Consider the following 15,577-nt stretch of genomic DNA (forward strand, 5'->3'; position numbering starts at 1 on the left):
TTCCTTCAAATTATTGATGAGTTTTTTCCAGGGGACACCGAACACAGATCCAGTTCCCTCCTCACCTCCCACTCTGCAAGTGGCCCTGTAACCAGTGAAGTGTCCTGATCAAGGGCCGGGAGCAGGTAACATTTGTGAGGCAGCTGGCCGATTTGTGAGTCTGAGATGAAGCCAGGTGTGGAATGCAGCTTTCCTGCGGTGGGGAGGAATAAAGGGGAAGGACATTAGAATGAGAGGGAAGGTGGGACAGAAGCTCAGATCAGGCCGCTCAGAACATGGTCCTGTTGCTAGATCCTGGTTGGTGGGCAAGACTGCAGGCCACACTCAGCTAACAGTATAGCCTTGGGCTACTAATAAAAATCTCCTCTAGTGTTATTTATCACATCTGAAAATCACAATCACTGTACTTTGTGGGATAGCTGGATTGTTTGAAGAAATGAATGTGAAAGTGCCTGGCACTTGGTAATCTCTAGCCGAGCGATCTCGTTTGGCCCTCCTGACCCACTCTCCTTCCTTCCTGGGATAGTATACCGTCAGTGCAAGCAGTGTGCTGGGCTCTGTGAAGTGGCACCCATGTTGCTGACCCTGGCTTGTTTCAGGGTGGCCTTTCTGGCCACCAAGTTCTCTTGGTTGGTGCCATAGGTTTGATCTTGAGGTTGGCCAGTTGGCCTTGCTCAAGTCCACAGCCTCAGGTTGCCCTTTTAGTCATAGCCAAGTGATGCCCTAGAACAAGGAGGTCCCAGGGAGAAGGTGTGAGGGGGTTAGGCTTATGTCTCAATGATACATTTGCGTTGAAGATCATGGGGGACTGCAGACTCAAGTCATGAGGCTGTGTTATGAGTCCTAGAGGGAGAGTGGTAATTCAGAAGAGCCATTTCTAGTTCAGTGTTGAGTTTCCAAGTTAAGGATACCTATATTCAGCTGGGGCAAGGGAGAAGAAAAAGAAAAGGTAAACCTTGAAGAATACTGCTCAGCAGTTCTCTGATTTCTGATTGAGAAGTAAGCATAGGGCACTGTCATGGGGGCTTGCAGCCGGCTGTTTCACTTAACCTGTTCGTGGATATAGGCAACTGCTGTTGACCAATTTCCCAGTTGCCTTTCCACCATTATATGTGTCTGTTTCTTTACGGGACTTCCGAGCACCTGTCTTCTTCATTAGCTTTCCTGTGAGCTTTAATTTGCTGTGAGTTAATTGATAATAGTAGTGTTCCCTTGTCAGTCACACATTCTCCCAGCCTTTACCCCCATTGTATTCCTTGTACTCATATTTCACCTCATGTTTAGGCTAAAATTGTTTGCCTCTAGTTAGCAAGACTCCTTGATAACTGTATCCATAAGCTCTAGCACAGCGCTAATTTTTATCACTGATTTTGGAGACACCAGATCATCCGCACACTTTGTTTCGTGTGTGATGATTTAAGAGTACCTTTTATGGTAACCAATATCAGTATCATGTATTACAATGTACCGACTTCAATAGCTCTCCATTCCAGTCTGCTTTCTTTCCCATGGCTGGCTGCACCTTGTATGGTCAGGGAGTTGCCTATGTTTCTAGCCTCATCAAGGTCACCTCCCATTTGGCCACTGCCTTCACTACACCAGTGCCCTGGCTGCCCCAGCTCTTGCCCCTGGGGCCAGCTACTTGCAGTGCCTCCTTTTGGGAACACTCTTTCTATCTTTTCTTTCTTTCTTTTTTAAAAAGGATATATCATGTTTAACATTTTTTTTAAATCTTCATTTGAGGATATGTTTTTATTCATTTTAGAGAGAAAGGGAGAGAGAAGAAGGGAGAGAAAGAGAGAGGGGAGGGGAGAAAGAGAGAGAGACATTGATGTCAGAGAGAAACATGGATCAGTTGCCTCCTGTATGTGCCCTGACTGGGTGGGGATTGAACCCACAACCCTTTGGGGTACAGAACAATGTTCCAACCAACTCTGCCACCTGGCCAGGGCCGGGAACACTCTTTCTTTGGCTCTTGCCTGGCTGGCTTGCTCTGCTTTCAGGTGTTACTGGGAGAACCCCTCCTGGGCCATCTTATCTAAAGGGACTTCCTCCATTTTAAGCTTCCTTTCTCCCTTTCTGTTACACCACCATATCTATTTCTTGCAGAGTACTTATATCACAGTCTGTAAATTCCTTCTTGCTCATTGATTTACTTGGCACTTGCTGTCTCTCCCACTAGAATTTCAGCCCCAGTATAGGCAGGGGCCTTGTCTGTCTTATTCCACTCTCTACCCAGTCCTGGGCACATAGTAGATTCTTAACAAATATTTGTTGAATAAATAGAGGCTTTGGATGATGAATATAGTGGATGACTTTTACATAGTTTGTGACTGCAAGCTGATAAAGGCCATTCCATCTTTTTTGTGCTATGGCCTCCTGGCCCCACCTTCCTTCACCATGACTCTGGCACTTATGGGAGCCCTCCAGACCCCAGGGCCCCATTTCCCTCTCCTGGCATGTCCGTAGCTGGTATGCAGAATAACCCTCTAACTGTTTTAAGTATCATTTTCTCAAAATGAAAACCACCTGTCTTCAAAGTGTTTTGCTTAACACAAACGCTCATTTCTTTACCAAGGCCTTCTTTCTCTCCTGCCTTTTCCTACCTCCTGCCAAGAATAATGGGAAAACCCTCTTATCTTGGAAAGTGGTTTTCCCTCTGGTCAGAGCCCAAACCCAGATGATTTATCACCCTGTGTGCCGGGCAATAGCTTTTCCCTACCCTGCTGCTCTCAAATATTAGCGGTTTGTTCTCTGGGGGCCCAAAGAGCTCTTGTGATGGGGCTGAGTCTTGGCACTGCCCCTCTTTGTATATTTTCTTTAAACATCCTTCAGGTAAAGAGCCTGGCCCAGGGCACCATGTCAATGGTGGAAGGGCTGGAGACAGTGTCTCAGAACTGCTCTGTGGTAGGTTGTTTGCCAGTTCATTGATACCAACTCTGGGGAGTAAATAACACGATTCCATTTTAGAGATGGTGAAATGGAGGCTCGCAGAGCTTAGGGAGGTTGTAACCAGCCAGGATCAGAACCCAGGGCTCCCCAGCTTCCAAAGCCATGTATTATTCGTTGGTGTACTCAGCATTTCTCAGGCTATTTGACCATGTCCTACATTAAACCAAACCAAACCAAACACCCCCCCACCCCGAAACTGGCAATTTAGCCCACATTTTCATGTATCTACATATATTTGTTACTGCAATAAGTTTTCTGAAACAGCAGTTGCCTTCACTGTGTGTGATGTACTCTGATATTCTCTATTCCATTAAAAAAAATGCTGGTCAGCATATAGCAGGATTCTTTTCTTTTAAAATGCTGAATAATATTCCATTCTATGTGTATGCCATAGTTTTTTAATTCAATTTTCCATCAGTGGACATTTAGGATGTTACTGTATCTTGCGTGCCAGGGGTTGAGGCTGGGGGAAATGGGGGTGGTTGTTGTTCAACTGGTATAAAGTTTCCGTTATGCAAGAGTGATGTGTTCTAGAGATCTGTACAACATTGTGTCTGTAGTTATTGTGCACTTAAAAGTTTGTAAAGAGGGTACATCTCCAGTTAAATGTTCTTACCACAATAACCTAAAATGCTGGTAAGGACCTTCGAAATTGATTGTATGGCCCAGTAAATGGTGACGACCCATAGTTCGAAAAACACTAGTGTTGGTGATATGTAAAATGTGCTTACTTCTTTACATAGAGGTTTATGTGGTGCTTACATTTTAAAATGCAAGCTACTTTTTTAAAAATAATTTTAATTTTTTATTGTTATTCAGTTACAGTTGTGTGCCTTTTCTCCCCGTCCCTCCACTCCACCCCACCCCAGCCGAACCCCCCTCCCTCCCCTCCTTCCACCCTCCCCCCTTGATTTTGTCCATGTGTCCTTTATAGTAGTTCCTGTAATCCCCTCTCCTCACTGTCCCCTCCCCACTCCCCCCTGACCATTGTTAGATTGTTCTTAACTTCAATGTCTCTGGTTATATTTTGTTTCCTTTTTTCTTCTATTTATTATGTTCCAGTTAAAGGTGAGATCATATGGTATTTGTCCCTCACCACCTGGCTTATCTCACTTAGCATAATGCTATCCAGTTCCATCCATGCTGTTGCAAAGAGTATAAGCTCCTCCTTTCTCTCTGCTGCGTAGAATTCCATTGTGTAAATATACCATAGTTTTTGGATCTACTCATTTGCTGATGGGCACTTAGGTTGCTTCCAGTACTTGGCTATTGTAAATTGTGCTGCTATGAACATTGGGGTGCACAGGTTCTTTTGGATTGGTATTTCAGGGTTCTTAGGGTATAATCCCAGCAGCAGAATTGCTGGGTCAAAGGGCAGTTCCATTTTTAGTTTTCTGAGGAAATTCCATACTGTTTTCCACAGTGGCCTCACCAGTAAAATGCAAGCTACTTTAAAATGATGCTACTTTTAAAAATGTTCGTAGAGCCTTGGCCAGGTAGCTTAGTTAAGCTCAGTTAGAGCATCATCCTGATACGTCAAGGTTGTGAGTTTGATCCCTGCTCAGGGCACATACAAGAAGCAACCAATGAATGCATGATAAAGTGGAACAACAAATTGATCTTTCTCTCACTGTTCCCTTCCCCCCCCCCACTTCCTCTCTCTCTAAAAATCAATCAATAAAAAAAATAAGTAAAAGCGTCTATAGAATTATAACATACATAAATAAATGCACATAAGTGTACAGCTTGTTGAATCTTTGCAAAGTGAGCAACATATCTGTGGAACTAGCATCAGATCAAAACACACGGCATTGATTTAAGCTTCTTTGAATGAAGACAGTCATGGAGTACAGTGGAAACTGATATGCCCTCGATTTGTTCTGAATCATGCACATATGGCTTGCTCAGTAGAATCTGTCTTTGTAGAGGTCCATATCTTGTGTTTGCAGTGATGGAGCCTGACTGGTGTTTTAGATCTAACAACCACTGAAGGAATGGATCAAGGCTTCCCTACGGGTGATCAGAAATGGCTACAAAAAGAGGCTGACTGAGAAGGTGCCTGGTGAATGTGACCGAGGAAGGAAGAGGAAAGGGCAAACATTCGAGTGATAATGATTGAGACCAATTTTAGTGAAATGAAGGTGGGTGGGAAGCAGGGAAGGGAACTTGTGATTAGAGTCCCAAGCTCCTAGAAATCAATGAACTTTTGCTTAAAATAAGGAACATCTACCTCTCACGGTGAGTATTGACTTTTAGAGAAAATTGGTTTCGCATATCGAATCAAAGTGCTTTTTTCTTGCCAAAAGACATAAATGCATCTGATTACAAAAGCAAGCTAGAGGAACTTTGGTTTCATAACGTGTGAGTTCTGTAAGGCTGTGTAGGTGGATACACCGTACACAATTTGTTGTAATGGGATGTGCGTAATGAAAGGGAGTGGATAGTTTAACGTGCTTTTGAACATTACATGCTCCTACAAACTTTTATTAATTAATGCCTTTTGTGAGACACATTGATAGCTAACTTTTAGTCAAACTGCAATGGCTTCCTTGAATCAAGAACTTTGGGATAATAAATTATTTTGTCTTTGTTGATTAGATAAGCTCTTATTCATTGGTTTTTTGTGAAGGAGAGTGAACTCTTGCACATTTGGTGCGTGTTTCCTGGTATTCTTGAACTACAGTGCTTGCTGTGGGCTCGTGTTTAATTCTGTTTGTGACATGACCGTGTATGTGTAAGAAAAGTCCTGAGACTGTAAAAGACACACTGTAGAACAAGAGGAGGCACCCGCTGGGGACAGGGTACGTGTATCCAATTTCGTATTCCTTTCTTGGCGCTGGCATCAGGACAGGGCCCGAAGTACTTGCTGAATGAATGGAAGGAGAAGGGCAAACCCTCAGGTCCCCATTTGCCAGGGGACAGTTCCAGTGTATGCCTGTTGTCCTGGCATTGCCATTGATAGCACCCCCTTTCACTCTGAAGTGTTGTGGTTCAGATGATAAATGATTTTCGCTCTGAAATGATCTGGTTTGGATGGACAGGTGAGGACGCTAAGGCACTGAGAAATCACTTTACTTGGCATGGTCACCAGCCAGTGAGAGGTAGTGCAGGCATTCTTTCCTAGGAGGCTGAATTCAGATCTTGTCATTTGACTGCTAAGTTCTGCTGTCCCGCAACTTTATGCCAAGGAACATGTAGTACAAAAACAGCACTCTTTATATGTTTTTCAGCCTCAGTATTTAGTAAAAATCACTGCTGTGATGTGTAACTCAGGGCAGTTGGGTGTGCCATTGAAATCCCAGAGCAATACTACCATTCACATATGCATGGTGCTTTATAGTTTCTAAGGCCATTCCTTCTACATTATTGTGTTGAAGCTTCTGTCCACCCTGTGAGGTGTGTGGTGGTATCTGCATTTTACAAAGGAGGGTGGGAGATCAGCTGGATGACGTGGTCCCCTGCCTGAGGTTTTACAGCCAGAAAAGCTGCTGAGCCAGGACTCAGCTCTGATAGTCAGCCTCCATCATTAGTACATTTCCCATTAAACCAGAGGTGCCTCTCAGCCAGTTGTTGTCGCACAGCTCTTTGAGGGTGCTGTGCATGGAGGATTGGGAAGTCTTCTGAAGACTCATTACCTGGACACAGGGTTTCTCAACCTTGCACTGTTGACATTTTGGGCCAAGTCTATTTTGGGGACTGTCCTGCGCACCATAGGATGTTAGTAGCGTCCTGGGCCTTTACCCAGTAGATGCCAGTAGTACATACCTCCATCCTCCTCCAGTTGTGATGACAAAGAAATGTACCCAGACAGTGTCACATGTCCTCAGGGACACAGTTGTCCCCAATTAGGAACCACTGGCCTAAGTAGAATAGTAGCATTTAAAAGAGCAAAAGAGACAATGTTGAAAATGGTGCCATTTTTCCCTCTCTGTAGTTTTTAAAGCATCAGAAAACCTATCAAAAGACCCACAAATGGGGTGGAAAAGAGAACAAGCAACACATTTCATGTTGAATTCAGTTCCATAGAAAAGCATTGGGTCTCTCAAGGAAGGATAAGACAGCGAGGGTTTTTTTTAAAAGTTAAAAATCCCACAAAAATGTTTTCTATAGAAAAGAGAATAGAGATCAGCTGAAATATATGAAGTTTTCTGTAATCCTACTTCCCAGAGATAACTACGGATCACATTATTCTGTATCTCATTCGAACCTTTGCCATCACACATGTATGAATTGATACATCATTTTCCAAATAGGGCCATGTCACAAATGCTGTTATAATCAGCTTTTTTTAAAGCTTAAATATGCCACAAATATCTTTTCATATCTGTGATATAGAGGTAAAGTTTTTTTTTTTTTATTTTATTTTATTTTTTTTTAAATATATTTATTGATTATGCTATTACAGTTGTCCCATTTCCCCCCCCACTCCACTCCATCCTGCCCACCCCCCTCCCTCCCACATTCCCCCCCCATAGTTCATGTCCATGGGTCATACTTATAAGTTCTTTGGCTTCTACATTTCCTACACTATTTTTACCCTCCCCCTGTCTATTTTCCACCTATCATCTATGCTACTTATTCTCTGTACCTTTACCCCCCTCTCCCCCTCCCACTCCCTTATTGACAACCCTCATGTTCTAGTTGTTTGCCTAGTTTGCTCTCGTTTTTGTTTTATGTGTGGTCGTTAATAACTGTGAGTTTGCTGTCATTTTTACTGTTCCTATTTTTGATCTTTTTCTTAGGTAACTCCCTTTAACATTTCATATAATAAGGGCTTGGTGATGATGAGCCTCTTCAACTTGACCTTATCTGAGAAGCACTTTATCCTCCCTTCCATTCTAAATGATAGCTTTGCTGGATACAGTAATCTTGGACGTAGGTCCTTGAGTTTAATCTTGGGTAATGTAATTATGATGTGTCTTGTTGTGTTCCTCCTTGGGTCCAGCTTCTTTGGGACTCTCTGAGCTTCCTGGACTTCCCGGAAGTCTATTTCCTTTGCCAGATCGGGGAAGTTCTCCATTATTTGTTCAAATAAGTTTTCAATTTTTTGTTCTTCCTCTTCTCCTTCTGGCACCCCTATAATTCGGATGTTGGAACGTTTCAAGGTGTCCTGGAGGTTCCTAAGCCTCTCCTCATTTTTCCAAGTTCTTGTTTCTTCATTCTTTTCTGGTTGAATGTTTGTTTCTTCCTTCTGGTCCATACCATTGATTTGAGTCCCAGTTTCCTTCTCATCACTATTGGTTCCCTGAACATTTTCCTTTGTTTCTCTTAGCATAGGCTTCATTTTTTCATCTGTTTTTCGAATAGATTCAACCAAGTCTGTGAGCATATTGATAACCAGTGCTTTGAACTGTGCATCCGATAGGTTGGCTATCTCTTCGTCGCTTAGTTGTATTTTTTCTGGAGCTTTGAAGTGTTCTGTCATTTGGGCCATTTTTTTTGTTTGTTTGTCTTGGCGCGTCTGTTACTAGAGGTAAAGTTTTAATGGCTGCATAGTATTTCATTGTATGGCTATGGCCTAGTTTATTTCCTCAGTCTCCGGTTGTACATCTGCTTGGTTTCCAATTTTGTGTTTGCTGTTACATGCAAAACTATGATGCGGATCTGTATGTGCACTTTAAGCCCTTCAAAGGTTTTTTTTCCCTTATAGAAATTTTAGTACCAGTGGAACAAGGTAACTAATTCATAATGTGCTGGATTATATTTTTATTATTATTTTTAAATATGCAATACATTTTTATTTTAATTTGTAGCTCCTTTTCTTTACAGTTAGATTGTACATGTAGGGGAATGAATTACGTGTCATTAAAATATTCTTTGTATTTCATATGAACTGATTTCCAATGGGAATCATTTTAAAATATACAAATATATATAACTTTTTTTCCCACATTTTCCCTATTGTTGTTCAAGTACAGTTGTCTCCATTTTCCCCCAACACTTCACCCACCCCAGCCATCCCCACCTCCCACCCTTGTCCTACCCCCTTTGGCTTTGTCCATGTGTGTATTGTGATTATAATACATACCTTTGCCCTTTAAAATTATGAAATTCACTGATAAAAATTTGATTATGCACCAGGCTTGCAGAATGGATGTGGAAAATTCTTTGGTTTTCTGATTAAATGATGACTAATAAGAAACCATTTAGGTTTTATGCCTTGTTCATGCAAACCACTCTTAAGTGCATTGGGCTATTTCCTGAGTAGAAATTACAGCCTGGGAAAGATCACTGAATCTTCCTTTAAAATTCTGTTCACTGTTGAGAGAAACTTAGAGCTATGTTCTTATGAATTCTCATTGCTCATGGATTTTGCTTATGTGTTTAAAATGATAAACTCGTGGTAAAAACATTCAAACAGCACAGTAGAGCCTAAATGAAGTTCCCTAGTTTACTCTCTACTCATTTTTTTATTCTCTAGAAATTTTCTATGTGTATATATAAACATTAAAGAAATATAAAAATTTTTTAAAACCCACAGACTAGATAACAAAATGCAAGGTCTGATCCAACTACCTTTTTTTTTTTTCTTAGTTAATGTATCTTTCTATGTCTGTACCTTATTCTGCTTAATTGGTGCCCTATTTGAAGCTGTTTGAAGCTTTTCTTTTTCTCTTGCAACAGATCATCCTATTTTATGTGAGTCTATCTGTGGGAGAAATACCTAGCAGTGGAGTTGTTGGGTTAAGAGTATGTGTCCTTATAATTTTCATAGATACTGCAAAATTGCCCTTTCACCAGCAGTATATAGGTTGACTTGTTTCCATCTGGCATTTCCTTCCTGCTTGACATGGACTGTGGATTAATAAAGCAGGAACACAAAAGTTGAACCTCATCTATGGAAAGGGCCACAGTTGGTTAGAAGGAGACCGGGGTCTCTCTAGTGACCATTGTAAGCATTGGTTTTTGACTTTGGGGGTGGTGCTGCGGGGATATGTATTTCCTGGTTTTCTCCTGGGATTGATATGAAGTTTGATTTTACTTCTTTCAACCCTGGAGTGAGAACTATATACATGCGTCTTGCTGGGAGACGGTACATACATACTTTGGAAGTATTGTGGGCTTAGCTTCAGACGACCACCATGAAGTGAGTATTGTAATAAAATGAGTCATAATGTTTTTGCTGGTGGAGGATCTTGCCTTCAATTTTTTTTTTAAAAAAGTGTAGTATCTATGAAGTACAATAACGTGAAGTGCAACAAAACAAGGTATGCCTGTTCCCAGGTAGGCGCCTTTCTGGTGATACTTGATAATGTGTCTCAGTTAGTTGAGGTGGTTAGACACGGACCTTCATTGCTAAAGAGGTTGCAGTGTTTACTTCTCAGTGGCTCTGTAAATTGAGAGAGTATGTCATTTGGTACAATGTACGAATGGTAACAGGTATATATATAATATAATAAATGTAATTATAACGTGGTATAATCATTGTATAGTCACTTTCACACCTCTTATCTCTTCCATAAAGTCTTTCCCTTATGTTTCTCCATTCCCCATTTTCTCCTACTCCATGCTGATTGTTTTGCACTGTCCTTTTTAAGAAAAATGATAATTATGGTCAGTGCTGCATGTTGGTCCTTTTATTCTTTTATTATCTTCTTTTTAATGAGCTCTGTCTCCCTAATAAAATTTGAACCAGCACTTGGCTTCTAGTCCTCATTACCCTAGCATGGTGTTTGGCACGTATGTATTTTGATTGGCTGCCCCCTTTAGAATTCTCCTTATTTTATGGGGTCCCGGTGCTTGGTAAAGGAGGACCGTTCCTGAACACCCCCCACCGCTGACCCCCTGAATGGTGCTCATTAACGTCTCTGTTGCCTCTTCACTGTGTTGCTTTCCTGCCTGGGAATGGCACAGCAAGGTGCCATGTTTTATTGATTTGGTATTTGAAGCAGTGGAGGATGGCTGATGTTTGAAGATGGTTTCATGAACCCCGGTGGGTACAGCAGCTGTCACAGCCCTGGGTGACAGTGTGAAGGGCCTGTGTTTTCTGACACATCAGGGGGCTTTCTGATGGGCACTGCAAGTGTTCCTCCAGTGCATTCTTGGCCAGAATGTGGTGAGTCGGCCTGGCGTGAGCTGCCCTGAGTGAGATGCCCCAAGGGTGAGACACAGGGGAAAGCTGGTCTCAGGAAACTTCTTCTTAGGTCCATGAACCTGAAATTGGGGCAACTCTTGGGATGTACCCAGTTTTCTAGTGCTCTAGCTCATGCTAGGAAGCGGCCCAAGAAGTCCTGCCCCGGAAGGTGAAAGCTGAAGTCTCTTTCTGTGGCATGGCTCCTCCTGGGGGATGCCTGGGATCTCAACAGGGTCTTAAAAAGAAACCCACCAAATACCTTTGATTTATTTTTTGTTATTGTTCAAGTAATATATTTTCTTTTATAGTGAATAAAGAGGACTGTTTTAGAGGCAGGCAGTATGTGATCCAAGGAAAATGGGCTTTGGAGCCAAATGGCTCTGGGATGGAATGTGAGCTCTGTGCCTTTTTCCTTAAGGGGCTGTTATGGCCTCACTTGTGTCCCCCCAAATTCATATGTTGAAACCCTAACTCGCAGTACTTCAGAATGTGCAGCATTTGGAGATAGGGCCTTTAAAGAGGTAATTAAGTTGAAATGAGGCCATTCCAGTGGGTCCTAATCCAATCTGACGGGTGTCCTTGTAAGAAGACATTAGGACACAGAGAGACACCAGGGATGTGGGCTCACAGAGCAAGGACCATGTGAGGGCACAGTGAGAAGGTGGCCACCTGCCCTAGGGAGTGAGTGAGGCCTCCAATGAAACCAAACCTGCTGACACCTTAGTCTTGGGCTTCTGGTTTTCAGAACTCCAAAGAAATAAATTCCTGTTGTTTAAGCCCCCAGCCTGTGCTATTTGTTATGGCAGCCCTGGCAAATGAACACAAGTGCTTTTGTTTCCCTCATCCCTGAAGAGAGGCCCACAACTCCTACTTTCAGAGTCAAAGTGAGGGACAGACATGATACCTGGCTTATAGTAGGTACTCACCAGGGGTGCTGAGGGTAATGCTAATTTAATAACGATAAAAACCACTGTCCCTTCCCTACCCAGGTTTTCTGGCCTCAGCCTAATTTGAGGTTTTTTTTTTTTTTTAATACTCTCCTCTTAAGTCCATTTCAAACAAGGTTGCAATGAACTCCTGGGATACAAGGAGGTGGCTACTTCATAGGTTTAGCAAACAATGAAGTATTTCCTTCTGAGTAATCCTTTTCATTCCTTTAATCTGTTAACATACTGGGGTTCCAGATACAATTTTATTTAGGGCAAGGATTCTGCTAAAATTGACAAAAAAACAACTTTTGGTGTGATGTAAGTACTTACCGTACCTGATACCCACTGTATTGGTTTGCTAGGGCTGCTGTAACAAAGCACCACCAATGGGACCACTTAAAAAACAGAAATGTGTTTTCTCACAGTTCCGGAGGCCAGAGGTCTGAAACCGAGGTGTCAGCAGGGTTGGTTCTTTTGAGGGCTGTGAGGGAGGATCTGTGGCAGGCCTCTCGCCTACCTTCTGGTGGTTTGCTGGCAATCTTTGGCATTCTGTGGCTTGTAGATACTTCACTCCAATCTCTGCCTTCATCATTTAAAAAAATTATTTATTTTTAGAGAGAGGGGTAGGGAGGAAGAAAGACATCGATGTGAGAAAGAGACATCGATTGGTTGCCTCTCACAACTGGGGACGAATCCACAACCCAGGCGTGTGCCCTGCTGACCAGGAGTCAAACTGGCGACCTTTTTCACTCTGCGGTACAATGCCCAACCCACTGAGATAAGACAGAGCCACCAGTCAGGGCTCTGATTTCATCTTGACATGACTTTCTCTCTCTGTGTACATTTTCAAGTCCTAATTTCATTTTTTTCTTTGTAAAGTCATTGGTCATATTGCTTTGGGCCCACTCAAATGACGTCATCTTAACTTATCATCTGCAAAGACCCTATTTCCAAATAATGTTACATTCACAGGTACTTGGGGTTAGGACTTTAACATCTTTTGGGGGGCATACAATTCAAACTGTAACACCAATTATATTGGAACTCAATTTGCCAACTGTGTACCTCTACTGGCAGCCTTCAGCAGCCCAGGAGAAGTACCCTCACCTGCTCTGCCATTTCCACTTGTCATACAGGGTTCACCTCAGAAGTCATCTCTTCAAAGAGGCCACTATCAATATAGATTTAAAGAATGAATGAACTACATTGCAGAGTAAAATTAACATGTGACTGGTAATTATGTAGATATTTTACCCTTAAAAGTGTGAGAGAGTGTCTCTGTACCCCACATAAATGTTACTTGCAGCTTGCTTGTATATGTTGGCTGTGTCACCACTATAGATGCTATTTAAATACCATTTTGTGCCTGTGACTTAAGATGTCAGACATCTTCTGAATGTCACGATGTTTCCTGTTCTGAGTGTAGAGCATGCCAAGAGGACTCAACTTATTGGATTTGGATTTTTCTTTGCAGTGAATCACAATTTGATTATGACTTTACAATAACTCGCAGAGCAAAACTGGCTAGAGCCCTTCTCTGAGGGTCATCTCAGGTCTAGAAAACCTAGGAGTTCTGAGAAAGGGAAGCATTTATTCATTCCAGTTAATCAATTAGTGTTTATTGAGCATGTTCTCTTTGCTAAAACTCTGCTAGGTGCCATGCAGATACAGAGGTAGTATAGGCAACAGTTACAGCCTCCAGCACCACACAGTTGACATCAAACAATTGAAAAATACATAACATACACGAAGTTGCATGAGAATGGGTCGTTCAGAAATTAAGAAGAAAGGAGTGCTCACTGTGGGCCACAGGGTCAAGAAAGGCTTTGTGGAGGAGCTCAGCCTAGCTTGGGTTCACCACAAAGGGTTAGAGATTCAACCAGAGGAGCAGGAATACCAGCCCAAGGTAATAGTAACAAAACCATTAAACTATGTGATAGTCCCAGCGTATATTGATTGAGCTACTTGGTTTTAATCAAATTACTTTTGTTCACAACGTAGATGTGATATGGTTTCCAATAGGAAAATATTCAAAATCAATGAAATGCCCATCAACTTGGGAAGAATCAATTATACTATATCCTTGTAGTGGAATGGATTTTTTTTTGCTACACTCAGAAAAAAAGAATGAGAATGCTTTTTACCAATATGGAAGGACCTCCTAAATATATTGTTAAGTGAGAACAGCAAGGCACAGGACAGTATGCTTACATTATATGTTACTGTATGATACTTGCAATTAGAGTGGTAATGGTAATTATCTGGGAGTGATACATTTGGAGGAGTGTGAGTTTTAGAGATTTGAATGATGTAAATGTATCCTACTCAAAAAGCTAAAAAGGCAGATAGATAGGAAGATAGCAGTATTCACTCATCCTGTTGCTCCTCTAAAGCTGATCTCAGTGTGTCTCGTGCTTTGCCTTGCTGGGGCACACTGAATGGAGATAACCAGCTACACTAGACATCTGAGAGATAACCTCTTGCATTTGCCCAGAAAATGAAATTTTCTTGGCCAGCTTTTCACTTTTATTGGTTATCACTAGAAATGTTTCAAACATACACTAAAAAAGGAGTAGCATAATGAACCTCTTTGTACCTATCATCGAGTTTCAGCAGTTATCAGCAACTGGCTGATCTTGTTTCATTGGTTCTTCTTCCTCCTTACACTCCCCTCCATCCTTGACCTTGATTCTTTTGAAGAAAATGCCTTTCTGATTCTGTTGTTTAGAATTATTACTTTGAACTTCTGAGTCCCATCATGGCTCCAGATGTGCAGAGCCAATGGATGCTTGAGGTGGAAAAATCTTTCTTTAACCAAATTTGGCTCATCTCAGTGGGTGCACTTTACTTAAAAACATTTAAATTGTGGTAAAATATTCATAACATAAAATTTACCATCTTAACCATTTTAAAGAGTACAGTTCAGTAGTGTTCAGTACAGTCACCCTGCTGTTCAACTAATCTCGAGAACATTTTCACCTTTTAAAGCGGAAACTCTGTACCCATTAAAGAACGATTCTTCATTTTCCCTCCCCAGTCTCTGGCAACCATCATTCTGCTTTCTGTCCCTATGAATTTCACTCCTCTGGGTACCTCATATAAGCCAAATCATACAGTGTTTGTCCTTTTGCGACTGGCTTTATTTCACTTAGCATAGTGTCCTCAGGGTTCACCTGTTTTACAGCATGTGTCAAAATTTCCTACCTTGTAAAGTCTAAATAATTGTGTTAATTTAATTTAGCCCTAAATTCCATTGTAGGGCTAGAACACATTTTGTCTATTCATTCATGCGTCTATGGACTCTGGGGTCAACTTTGACATTTTCCCTCCTTTGAGAATGTAAGGTTTTGTGGCTCAGTTAAGAGAGTCATGCTGAGTAGTTTGAGAATTTTTATGTCAGATACTTTGACTTGCAAGGACCAGGAAACCTTTCTTTCTGTTCTTGTGACCAAGAGTACCTTTTTCTCTCTGATGGAAACGTCAGTCTGGAAAACCGGGGAGTGGGGGATGGAAGAGAGAGATTTTTGGATAGATGTTTTCAGTGCCCCTCACATTGTATCCCAGGGTTAGTCACCTACAAATAGAGGCATCCCAGGATATTAGTATTGCTTAAAATAACATT

At 41.8% G+C, this 15,577-nt stretch overlaps 1 protein-coding gene across 5 annotated transcripts in view; it reads left to right on the forward strand.

Moving 5' to 3' along the window:
* SH3KBP1 (SH3 domain containing kinase binding protein 1) overlaps positions 1-15,577 on the forward strand; it is a 311,830-nt gene that overhangs the window by 71,975 nt on the left and 224,278 nt on the right. The gene's annotated exons all lie outside the window — the stretch shown is intronic.

Source organism: Desmodus rotundus, chromosome X (genome assembly GCF_022682495.2).
Source record: "Desmodus rotundus isolate HL8 chromosome X, HLdesRot8A.1, whole genome shotgun sequence".
Classification (NCBI taxonomy): domain Eukaryota; kingdom Metazoa; phylum Chordata; class Mammalia; order Chiroptera; family Phyllostomidae; genus Desmodus; species Desmodus rotundus.